The sequence below is a fragment of the Oryx dammah genome, unplaced genomic scaffold (genome assembly GCF_014754425.2).
Source record: "Oryx dammah isolate SB20612 unplaced genomic scaffold, SCBI_Odam_1.1 HiC_scaffold_1, whole genome shotgun sequence".
Lineage (NCBI taxonomy): Eukaryota > Metazoa > Chordata > Mammalia > Artiodactyla > Bovidae > Oryx > Oryx dammah.
The window spans coordinates 97,091,502-97,102,416 of NW_024070185.1; the positions used below are offsets into that span (position 1 = coordinate 97,091,502).

The window sequence follows — 10,915 nt, forward strand, 5'->3', positions numbered from 1 at the left end:
TCAGCTGCTCTGGGGTTAATGCCCAGCCCAGATCCAACCGGCTGTAGATGGTTGAGCAGAGTAGTGCAAAACACAGTCCCCAGGCCCACCTGTTTCCCTCCCCTCAACAGGGCTTCTGCAGAGGACAGGTCACCTGAGTTGCAAGGGCAATCATGAAAATATGGATCTCTTGGGGGGAAAAGTAGATTATGCAATTCCCAAATTCCAGTTGACAAGAAATCAGGCTGAATCTTTGGCTTGGGTCAGAGTAGAGAATCTCAGTGAACAAGCCTGCCTTTCTGGGCCAAGTGCTCTGACAGAGAGGCAGAAATATTCCATAGCCATTTTATAAATGACCACTGAGACAATTAGCAAGCATAACCTCCAGTAGCATGGACTCTGGCCTCCCACCAATTTCAGAAAGTGGCACTCACGTCAGGGTTTGAAAGTAGCACTTTCCCAAATTATTTTAGCAAATTAGCAGTTTGGTGTATCACACTCAGCTTCAGCAATCCTTGCCAACCTCATCCTGCTCAGAGAAAGCCATACTCAGTCTTTTCAAAGCAGATAATGTAATGTCGCTTCTTGCTGAAGTTTGGCCGGTGCATAGGGTTAACTGAGGAGAGGCCTCAGAGATGGAGCTGCCAGAGATGGATCCAAAAGAAGCTGAATGTCCAGGGAAGCAAGACAAAAGACGAGACCCAGGGAAATTGAAGCTGCCCTCCCTCCTGTAGAAATTCAAGGTCAGTGAACTTCTTATTGCGCTGTCTAATACAAGAGCCACTGACCATGTGTAGCCATTAATTTAATTTCTTTCTTTTTTTGGCTGCACTATGTGACTTGTGGAATTCTAGTTCCCCTCCGAGGGATTGAACCTGTGCCCTCAGCAGTGAAAGCATGGATTCCTAACCCCTGAACCTGCAGAGAATTCCCTTGGGTTAATTTCAATGAAATGCAATAAAAAATTCAGCTGCCTAGTGGCACTAGCCACATTCAAGGGCGTAACAGCCACACAGGTCTAGAGGCTGTGGTATTCATGCAACTCTAGGCCATTTCCACTCCTGCAGAAAGTTCGGGTGGACAGAACTATAGAGAAAGCCATCTTCCCTTCCCTCTACCCTCCTGCCAAATGTTGGTCACACTGCACCTGCCCTGTGGGGACAGACAGCACAAAACCAGTTTGGAAATCTCTTGATGGTTTAGCATTTGTGTCTGGAGAGCTACAGAGCTAAAGCCATGTAATAAAGCTCTTCTGAGGACAGTTGCATCACTTAGCTAAGTCACCACTGGCAGGTTTCTTAGATGGAGAACTTCAAGGTTTTCTCTCACTTTGCAGAGAGTTAAGATTCCATTAGGTCCTCTTTTTCCTTCTTTTTTATTATTATTATCTTTTTTAGCAATGCAGCCAATTGTTGTCTTGCCTGGAGAATCCCATGCACAGAGAAGCCTGGCAGCCTACAGTCCATGTGGTCCCAAAGAGTTGGACACAACTGAAGCAAGCTAGCATGCACACACACACCCATAAGGGAGAGGACCCTTGAAAGGGATGACCAGTCCAGGGTTCCACAATGCCAGTAAGGTTTGGGGAAAACATGAAACACTGGGCTTCCCTGATAGCTCAGTTGGTAAAGAATCCACCTGCAATGCAGGAGACTCCAGTTCGATTCCTGGGTCGGGAAGAACCCCTGGAGAAGGCATAGGCTACCCACTCCAGTATTCTTGGGCTTGAAAGGTTAGACTTAAAAATAAACTAAACCTGGGGGTTTCCTGATGGTCCAGTGGTTAGGATTCCAGGCTTTCAGTACCATGGCTTGGGTTTAATCCCTGATCACGGAACTGAAATCCTTCAAGCCTTATGGTCCAGCCAAAATAAAATAAACCAAATTTCCCACTCCTTCCAGGCCAACTCCAGTACCATGCTTCCCTGGGAGGCCTTTCTGGGGGGTCTGCTTAACCTCCTTACCATGAGTGGCCATCCCCATCAGGAAAAGCCTCAGAAGAGAGTTTCACTCAGCAGAGCTGAGCCTCCACCCTCAAGTATACCATGTGGAAGATTACAGGGACATGCCAGGGGGTGTCTGAGGCCCCCTCTTCTAGTCCCAGGTCTTGAGACAGGCATAGCTGTTCCACTGCAGAGGGCATTGGACATTGACCTGGCAGATACTTCAGGCCCCTCTGCTTAACATTTTCAATCAGGACGGCTCCCTCTTCTGTATTCTTAGCCGGCTAATTCCTGGCTTGCCTGAACTGCACAAAGTGCTGAGCAGAAACTGGCTGATTTGTCTGGAACAATCTGGCCAGACCTGTTGCAAAATACAATGATGATATCTTCCCAGGTTTTCCATCTGAAAGGTCTGACTTTTTTCCAAGAGAAGCCTTAATAGATTAATTAGGATCTTTGCCTCTTGGGAACTGGCAAATAAACAATGTTGCATTTGTACCAACAATAGGTATAAAGAACTAGTGTTTATCATCAAAAGTTGCCATGGTTTAACATGAGGGGTGATATAGAGTTAGAAGAAAGCAGGCGTGGAGGGTGGATGCAGGATAGATACAGAGGTGAACTGTCTGCATCCTTAACCCCCAGGCTCTTCAGATACAATTTGGCAGAGTATAAATTGAAAGGTTTTTATTTATTTAAGTGATTAATTTGTTGTTTATTGTTTTGAGGCTGCATTGGCTTTTTTGTTTGTTTCTTGTTTTCTTTTTTAAAATTTATTTATTTTTTAATTGAAGGATAATTGCACTGGCTCTTCATTGTGGCCTGTGGGCTCAGTAGTTGTGGCATAAAGGCTTAGTTGCCCAGTAGCATGTGGGGTCTTAGTTCTCCACTCAGGAATTGAACCTGAGTCCCTTGCATTGGAAGGCAGACTCTTGACCACTGGACCATCAGGGAAGTCCTGAAAGCTTTTTATACTTTGCTTCAATGTCAGCTCACATTTCTTGATCTTGAGGGAACATAATGCTATCCTGGATGACCAAACCGACCTTGTTTCTGGGAGTTACAGCCCTCTTCAGCATTTGAATATGTTGAAAATACTTATAGTTTGTTTTTGACATCTGAGGCTACAGGAACTTTTTCTAGGAGTAATTTTCAAGAATCTGTTTTCTAGAACTAAGTGGGACAAGATGAACTTGCCTGTGATTAAAAAATAAATTTTATTTGTTTCTAAAGAAATTTCTATTTCTGGTGATTAAAAATATATACAGATAGATAGATAATGAGAGATTTAAATATATACAGATAGATAATGTTGGAGAAGACTCTTGAGAGTCCCTTGGACTGCAAGGAGATCCAACCAGTCCATTCTGAAGGAGATCAACCCTGGGGTTTCTTTGGGAGGAATGATGCTAAAGCTGAAACTCCAGTACTTTGGCCACCTCATGAGAAGAGTTGACTTATTGGAAAAGACTCTGATGCTGGGAGGGATTGGGGGCAGGAGGAGAAGGGGACGACCGAGGATGAGATGGCTGGATGGCATCACTGACTGGATGGACATGAGTCTGAGTGAACTCCGGGAGATGGTGATGAACAGGGAGGCCTGGCATGCTGCGATTCATGGGATCGCAAAGAGTTGGACACGACTGAGCGACTGAACTGAACTGAATGAGAGACAGATTAAAAACTCAACCAACATGAAGTCCAACCAATACACAGGTTAAACATTCCTTGACATGCAATAACCAAAGTGAAAAAAATTTCTAAAGTTTATAGGAAATGAGAGTTTCCTGATGAGGAGGAAATCATATTAGAAGGTCTTCAAGGGCATTTCTCTCTGTGATTCATGAAGCCACATGACACTCCAGTGTTCTTGCCTGGAGAATCCCAGGGACTGGGGAGCCTGGTGGGCTACCATCTATGGGGTCGCACAGAGTCGGACACTACTGAAACAACTTAGCAGCTGCAGCAGCAGAACATGGAAGCAACCTAGATGTCCATCAACAGAGGAATGGATAAAGAAGTTGTGGTACATATACACAATGGAATATTCAGTTCAGTTCAGTCACTCAGTCTTGTCCAACTCTTTGCGACCCCATGAATCTCAGCATGCCAGGCCTCCCTGTCCATCACCAACTCCCGGAGTTCACTCAGACTCACGTCCATTGAGTCTGTGATGCCATCCAGCCATCTCATCCTCTGTCGTCCCCTTCTCCTCCCGCCCCCAATCCCACCCAGCATCAGAGTCTTTTCCAACGAGTCAACTCTTCGCGTGAGGTGGCCAAAGTACTGGAGTTTCAGCTTTAGCATCATTCCTTCCAAAGAAATCCCAGGGTTGATCTCCTTCAGAATGGACTGATTGGATCTCCTTGCAGTCCAAGGGACTCTCAAGAGTCTTCTCCAACACCACAGTTCAAAAACATCAATTTTTCGGCACTCAGCTATGAAAAGGAATGCCTTTGAGTCAGTTCTGATGAGGTGGATGAACCTAGAGCCTATTATACAGAGTGAAGTAAGTCAGAAAGAGAAAGATAAATATCATATTCTAAAGCATATATATGGAATCTAGAAAAATGGTACTGAATAATTTATTCACAGGGCAGCAGTGAAGAAACAGACACAGAGAATAGACTTATGGACATGGCGAGAGGGGAGGACAGGGTGAGATGTATGGGGAGAGTAACACGGAAACTTACATTACCATATGTAAAATAGATAGCAAACAGGAATTTGCTGTATGGCTCAGGAAACTCAAACAGGGGCTCTGTGTCAACCTGGAGGTGTGGGATGGGGCGGGATATGGGAGGGGAATTCAGGAAGGAGGGGATATATGCATACCTATGGCTGATTCCTATTGAGGTTTGACAGAAAACAACAAAATTCTGTAAAGCAATTATCCTTCAGTTAAAAAAAAAAAATTAAAAAAAAAAACACAGCACCAATTGCTGTTTAAAATGTGAACAATAAATGTACCTGAAGTATAAAGCAGACACACCACAGCAAGTTTGAGATACGTAGCAAAGTGAACCAGTTCAGCTGGTTCCAACAGAACTGGTTCCTGTCTGGCTTCCCTGAGTCCTGAACTGCCAAGCGCCAGTCAGTCAGCTCTCATTGCCCCGTCCCCTCTTCCCTGACCCTTCAGGAAGCTCTGCTGGTTTTCTAGGTACCATTCCTGAACTCAGGCCAATGTAACTCTGCAGACAACTCTTGGGGTCCCCTCCCTGCTTCCTGACCCAGGAATTTCTCTCCACAGGTCTGTCCAGCTCACTGGCCATCTGTAAGGCCTGGGTTCCCCAGGCCCCGCCTGCCCTGAGGCCACCTCACCCCAGAGCCACTTCAGAAGGACCCGCAGCCTTCCTGGTTGGCTGCAGCAGCAGAGCTCAGCTCTCAAACATGGATCAGCCTCTTGGTGGAAAGGCCTGAAGGCATGTTAGCCGCAGTAAGTCAACACAGCATGAAGCTGCACCCTGGAACCGAAAAAGAGGAAGGTGGTGGCCCTGCCTAGGGAAGGATTCTCCTCTGAAACTGCATTTTTTTGAGTAACATTGATGTGCTGAAAGGTACAAGAGAATAATCCTTACTGAGCACCTACTATGCCCTCATGTAATTTTTTGCATTGAATCCTCACAATCTAAATGATAATAGTATTGGTTTCCATGAGGCCTGCAGGTAACGTTTGCAGGATAAGCGCACAGATGGAGGTCCACATACTGCATATCCTATGTGTCAACGCTTTAGAGTTAAAAGGCAAGCTGTGTGTTTGAACAGTGTTCAGTCGTGTGGCCAACTCTCTGAGACGCCATGGCCCCGCCAGACTCTGATGTCCATGGAATTTTCCAGGCAAGAATACTGGAGTGGGTTGCCAGCTCCTCCTCCAGGGGATCTCTCTGACCCAGGGAGCCAACCCGCATCTCTTATGTCTCCTGTACTGGCAGGCAGATTCCTTACCGCTGAGCCACCTGGATTCCCTAAAAGCTGATAAATAAAGAATGTGCTACCCTCTGAAACTGACAAATAGCTTCATAATGACCTGGGAAGCCAAGCTGGAGTTTAGAATTCTGAGACTCATTAGAGTTCTGAGCTGACAGGGTGGAAGGGCAGAGAGAAAGTCCTCCTCTCTTCTCAGGCCTGAGTCTGTCCTAAGCCATGAAGAGAACGTGCCTGTGAGGAAACCAGAAGCCTCTGCCCTGTCCACCTGCATCCCCATCACACCCTCCCCAACAGCGGACCTGGGTCTCCATCAGGCCTCAGATAGGCAGTATAGCACATCCAGAGAATGGATCTGCGGATCAGCTCCCACAGACCCTGAAGTGGATTCAGGTCCATTTGGACAGGGGATTTCAAGGGTCCCAGCCTTTATAACATGGCCCGGATGGGGAGCAAAGTTCTAGGGGGCTTTTGTCCCATGAATCCCTCACTCAGCAGGGAGAAGTACAGATGAAAAAACAGCATTGTAGACAATGGGGACCAGAGTAGAGGCCCCTCTTGCCTGGGCCTAAAGATTTCACTGACTTTATCTCCAGCAGAAATAAACAAGTAGAATACAGCTCATCAGAGGGGCCAATCCCTGGGAAGATAAACCCAGGTGGGGAGAAGCAAAGTCCTTAATCCAAGGGCAATAGAAGATTCCACCTTAATCCATGGGCAATGCAGGGCTGACCCAGCAGCACTCCACACTCCCAAATCCACCCCTGAGTTCCTCTATGAGAACTGAAGCCCTGAAAGGTTAAACATCGCATATCTGTCACGTAGTTAATTGGAGAAGAAAATGGCAACCCACTCCAGCATTCTTGCCTGGGAAATCCCATGGACAGAGGAGCCTGATGGGCTACAGTCCATGGGGTCGAAAAGAGCTGGATATGACCAAGCACCGATAGTTCTTATTTATTATTGTTTACCAGATACTTTTAATAGAGCATGGCAGTCCATTCCAAGGAGCACTGGGCTGTGCTCAGTGAACTGTGGTGTTGGAGAAGACTCTTGAGAGTCCCTTGGACTGCAAGGAGATCCAACCAGTCCATTCTGAAGGAGATCAGCCCTGGGTGTTCTTTGGAAGGAATGATGCTAAAGCTGAAACTCCAGTACTTTGGCCACCTCATGCGAATAGTTGACTCATTGGTAAAGACTGATGCTGGGAGGGATTGGGGGCAGGAGGAGAAGGGGATGACAGAGGATGAGATAGTTGGATGGTATCACCGACTTGATGGATGTGAGTTTGAGTGAACTCCGGGAGATGGTGATGGACAAGGGAGGCCTGGCGTGCTGCGATTCATGGGGTCACAAAGAGTCGGACACGACTGAGCGACTGAACTGAACTGAATATTCACTGGGCTTCCCAGGTGGCTCAGTGGTAAAGAATCTGCCTGCTAAGCAGGAGGCTTAGGTTCGATCCCTGGGTTGGGAAGATCCCCTGGAGAAGAAAACGGCAACCCACTCTAGCATTCTTGCCTGGGAAATCCCATGGGAAGGGGAGCCTGGTGTGCTACAGTCCACAGGGCTGCAAAAGAGTCAGACACAATTTAGAGGACAACAACACATAGCTAATAAGTGATGGAGCCAGTATGGGAACTCATGTTGTTCTGACCCCAAGATCCTGCTCTTTCTGGATCCTGTGCTATTCCTTGAAAGACCAAAGGGGACTGGGGTCTGGGGTGAGGAGAGAAGAGGGTACAGAGAACAGGGGGCTGAATTTTGAGGCTCTACGATTTGATGAATGTTGGCTTTGCTGCCTGTTGGGCTAACCAAAGTCTAGTCTAAAGAGGTCCTGAATGAAGGTATGTCACCCTGGTAAGCTCCCGACTCTGTGCCCCCACCCCATGGCCTCAGAAGCCTCTTCCACTGCACCTAAAATACAGAATCCTTCCTTTGGGTGCTTATCTGATGTTCCCCCAGCTTCTCAACCTGCTAGCTTTGTGTTTTTGCTTTGATGACCTTTCCTCCATTCTCCCAAGGCATCTGCCTGCTCAGTGAAAGAAGGTGACCTGGGGTGTGCCAGCGAATGAAGCTTTCTTCATATGCGGGTAACTCACTGAGCAGAGTGACACAAGACATTTTTTTCTCATTAAATTTATCTATTAAAATTATAACTTGTTTACAGATCTCTAATTGGCTTTGTCAGTGAAGGCCAGGATGCATTATAAGGCAAGATTTAAAGAAATAAAACACCTAAGTATAGACTGGAAATATGGCCATGAAATTTATATGTTCATCAATTCATTAAAGCCTTGGCCTTCTTTCATTACCCTTTTAAGGCTGCTGCTTCTCAACCTTGGCTATGCATTGCAGTCACCTGGGAGCTTTAGAACCACTGATGGACGGGTCCCGTCCTCAGAAATTTGGATGTGCTTGTTCTGGGAGTGGTGATTTTGTAAACCTTTCTAGGTGATTTTATGCAGTTAAGATGGAAGAACCAAGGATTTAAGAGAAAGTGCTATCTTTACCTGTGTTGCTTTTAGCATTTGAAAGCACAGGTCCTTGAACCTGACTAGATCCACCTTCCCCAAAGCTTACCACTTCTGCCAACTATGAAAATCCTTCCTTCCCAGGTCTTGTGAGCACTCTGGCGTACAGTCAAAATTCTTCCTGTGTTTATAGTTTCAAGGAAAGAGGGTCTTAGTTTATCTTCTGCACAGATGAGCAAGTATGGTGAGGCAGGAGTGGCCAACCCCTCGAGAAGAGGGAGCTGGGGCAGGGAAGGGGGTTGGGGGTTGTTAGGTGGGGGGTGGGAGGAGGTGGGGGCGGAGGAGAAAAGGCAAGATCCTTGGTTCAAGGGCAACAGCCGGTGCCATCTTAACCCCTGGGAGTTGTAGAGTTGACACCAAAGTTGCCCACAGCCCCAGTCTCTTTTCCCTCTTTTCTCAGCTGCATTTGCCCAGCCACTCTTGACTGCAGGGGCTCTGGCAGTCTGTCCCTGTGTCAGAATCTTCTGCTATAAGAACCATCTAGAAAGGTGGGAGGGGGCCGTGGAGGAGGCATGAAGGCTGGAGTGCTAGGTCCCTGCCCCCACCACCTCCGAGTCAGTCCAGGAGGTCTGGTCTCACTGCCTGCTACCCACACATTTGCTGGTGACCCTGGGCCCTGGTTAAGGGCAGTCACCACCATGACAGCCGCAGAGAACCTGTCCAGCGGGTTCCACGGTGAGGTCTGGCCTGCAACTCAGGGAGCTCCCTGGGTGCTGCTGTTCCCTGGGGCTGGGTAGGGCCTCCTCGCAGAGCCTGCTCACGGCGCTTTTCTTCACAGACTCAGCATAGCCTTTGCACTCACCCACTGGTCATCCACAGACCTAAAGATTCATGACCACACTTGTCATCAGTCAAAATACTGAGCTCTGCTCCTGACCCACGATGGGATGAGGCCTGAGAAGAAAATGCCCACATTGTTTCACCATGAGATCAGGCATAGCTTTCCCAGTGGTGAGGGGAAGCCCTCAAATGCCTTTAATGTTTTGGCCAGTCTTGGCAGGTTACTTTCATTCTTCACCAGGGCACACACACACATACACACACACACACACACAAAACACGATTGTTTCTGAGAAGTCTCAAGCTCCCTCTAGTGTGTACAATGTATTGGGTGTTACTTGAGTGTCAACATTTTGAAGGACCTAAGGACATAATTAGACGTTTGGCCTAAGACTTATGAATTAGGATAATCCTAGCAGTGACATTTATGATATCAACAAATATAAATAACCTAAATTGGAAAGTGGAAAACCCATCACACTACATCGTAGCATCAGTTCAGTTCAGTTCAGTCGCTCACTCGTGTCCAACTCTTTGCGACCCCATGAATCACAGCACACCTCCCTGTCTATCACCAACTCCCGGAGTTCACTCAGACTCACATCCATCGAGTCAGTGATGCCATCTAGCCATCTCATCCTCTGTCGTCCCCTTCTTCTCCTGCCCCCAATCACCCCCAGCATCGAAGTCTTTTCCAATGAGTCAACTCTTCCCATGAGGTGGCCAGAGTACTGGAGTTTCAGCTTTAGCATCATTCCTTCCAAAGAAATCCCAGGGTTGATCTCCTTCAGAATGGACTGGTTGGATCTCCTTGCAGTCCAAGGGACTCTCAAGAGTCTTCTCCAACACCATAGTTCAAAAGCATCAATTCTTCGGCGCTCAGTCTTCTTCACAGTCCAACTCTCACATCCGTACGTGACCACAGGAAAAACCATAGTCTTGACTTGACGGACCTTAGCCGGCAAAGTAATGTCTCTGCTTTTGAATATGCTATCTAGGTTGGTCATAACTTTTCTTACAAGGAGTAAGCATCTTTTAATTTCATGGCTGCAGTCACCATCTGCAGTGATTTTCGAGCCCTAGAAAATAAAGTCTGACACCGTTTCCACTGTTTCCCCATCTATTTCCCATGAAGTGATGGGACCAGATGCCATGATCTTCGTTTTCTGAATGTTGAGTTTTAAGCCAACTTTTTTACTCTCCTCTTTCACTTTCATCAAGAGGCTTTTTAGTTCCTCTTCACTTTCTGCCATAAGAGTGGTGTCATCTGCATATCTGAGGTTACTGATATTTCTCCCGGCATTCTTGATTCCAGCTTGTGCTTCTTCCAGTCCAGCGTTTCTCATGATGTACTCTGCATAGAAGTTAAATAAGCAGGGTGACAATATACAGCCTTGACGTACTCCTTTTCCTATTTGGAACCAGTCTGTTGTTCCATGTCCAGTTCGAACTGTTGCTTCCTGACCTGCATACAGATTTCTCAAGAGGCAGGTCAGGTGGTCTGGTATTCCCATCTCTCTCAGAATTTTCCACAGTTTATTGTGGTCCACACAGTCAAAGGCTTTGGCATAGTCAATAAAGCAGAAACAGATGTTCTTCTGGAACTCTCTTGCTTTTTCAATGATCCAGCGGATGTTGGCAATTTGATCTCTGGTTCCTCTGCCTTTTCTAAAACCAGCTTGAACATCAGGAAGTTCACAGTTCACGTATTGCTGAAGCCTGGCTTGGAGAATTTTGAGCATTACTTTACTAGCGT

At 46.8% G+C, this 10,915-nt stretch overlaps 1 non-coding gene across 1 annotated transcript; it reads left to right on the top strand.

The window, feature by feature from the left end:
• The first annotated feature begins 7,251 nt into the window (after positions 1-7,251).
• TRNAS-GCU lies at positions 7,252-7,322 on the top strand. Its single transcript has one exon. It is a non-coding gene; the product is annotated as a tRNA-Ser (tRNA).
• The last annotated feature ends 3,593 nt before the right edge of the window (positions 7,323-10,915 follow it).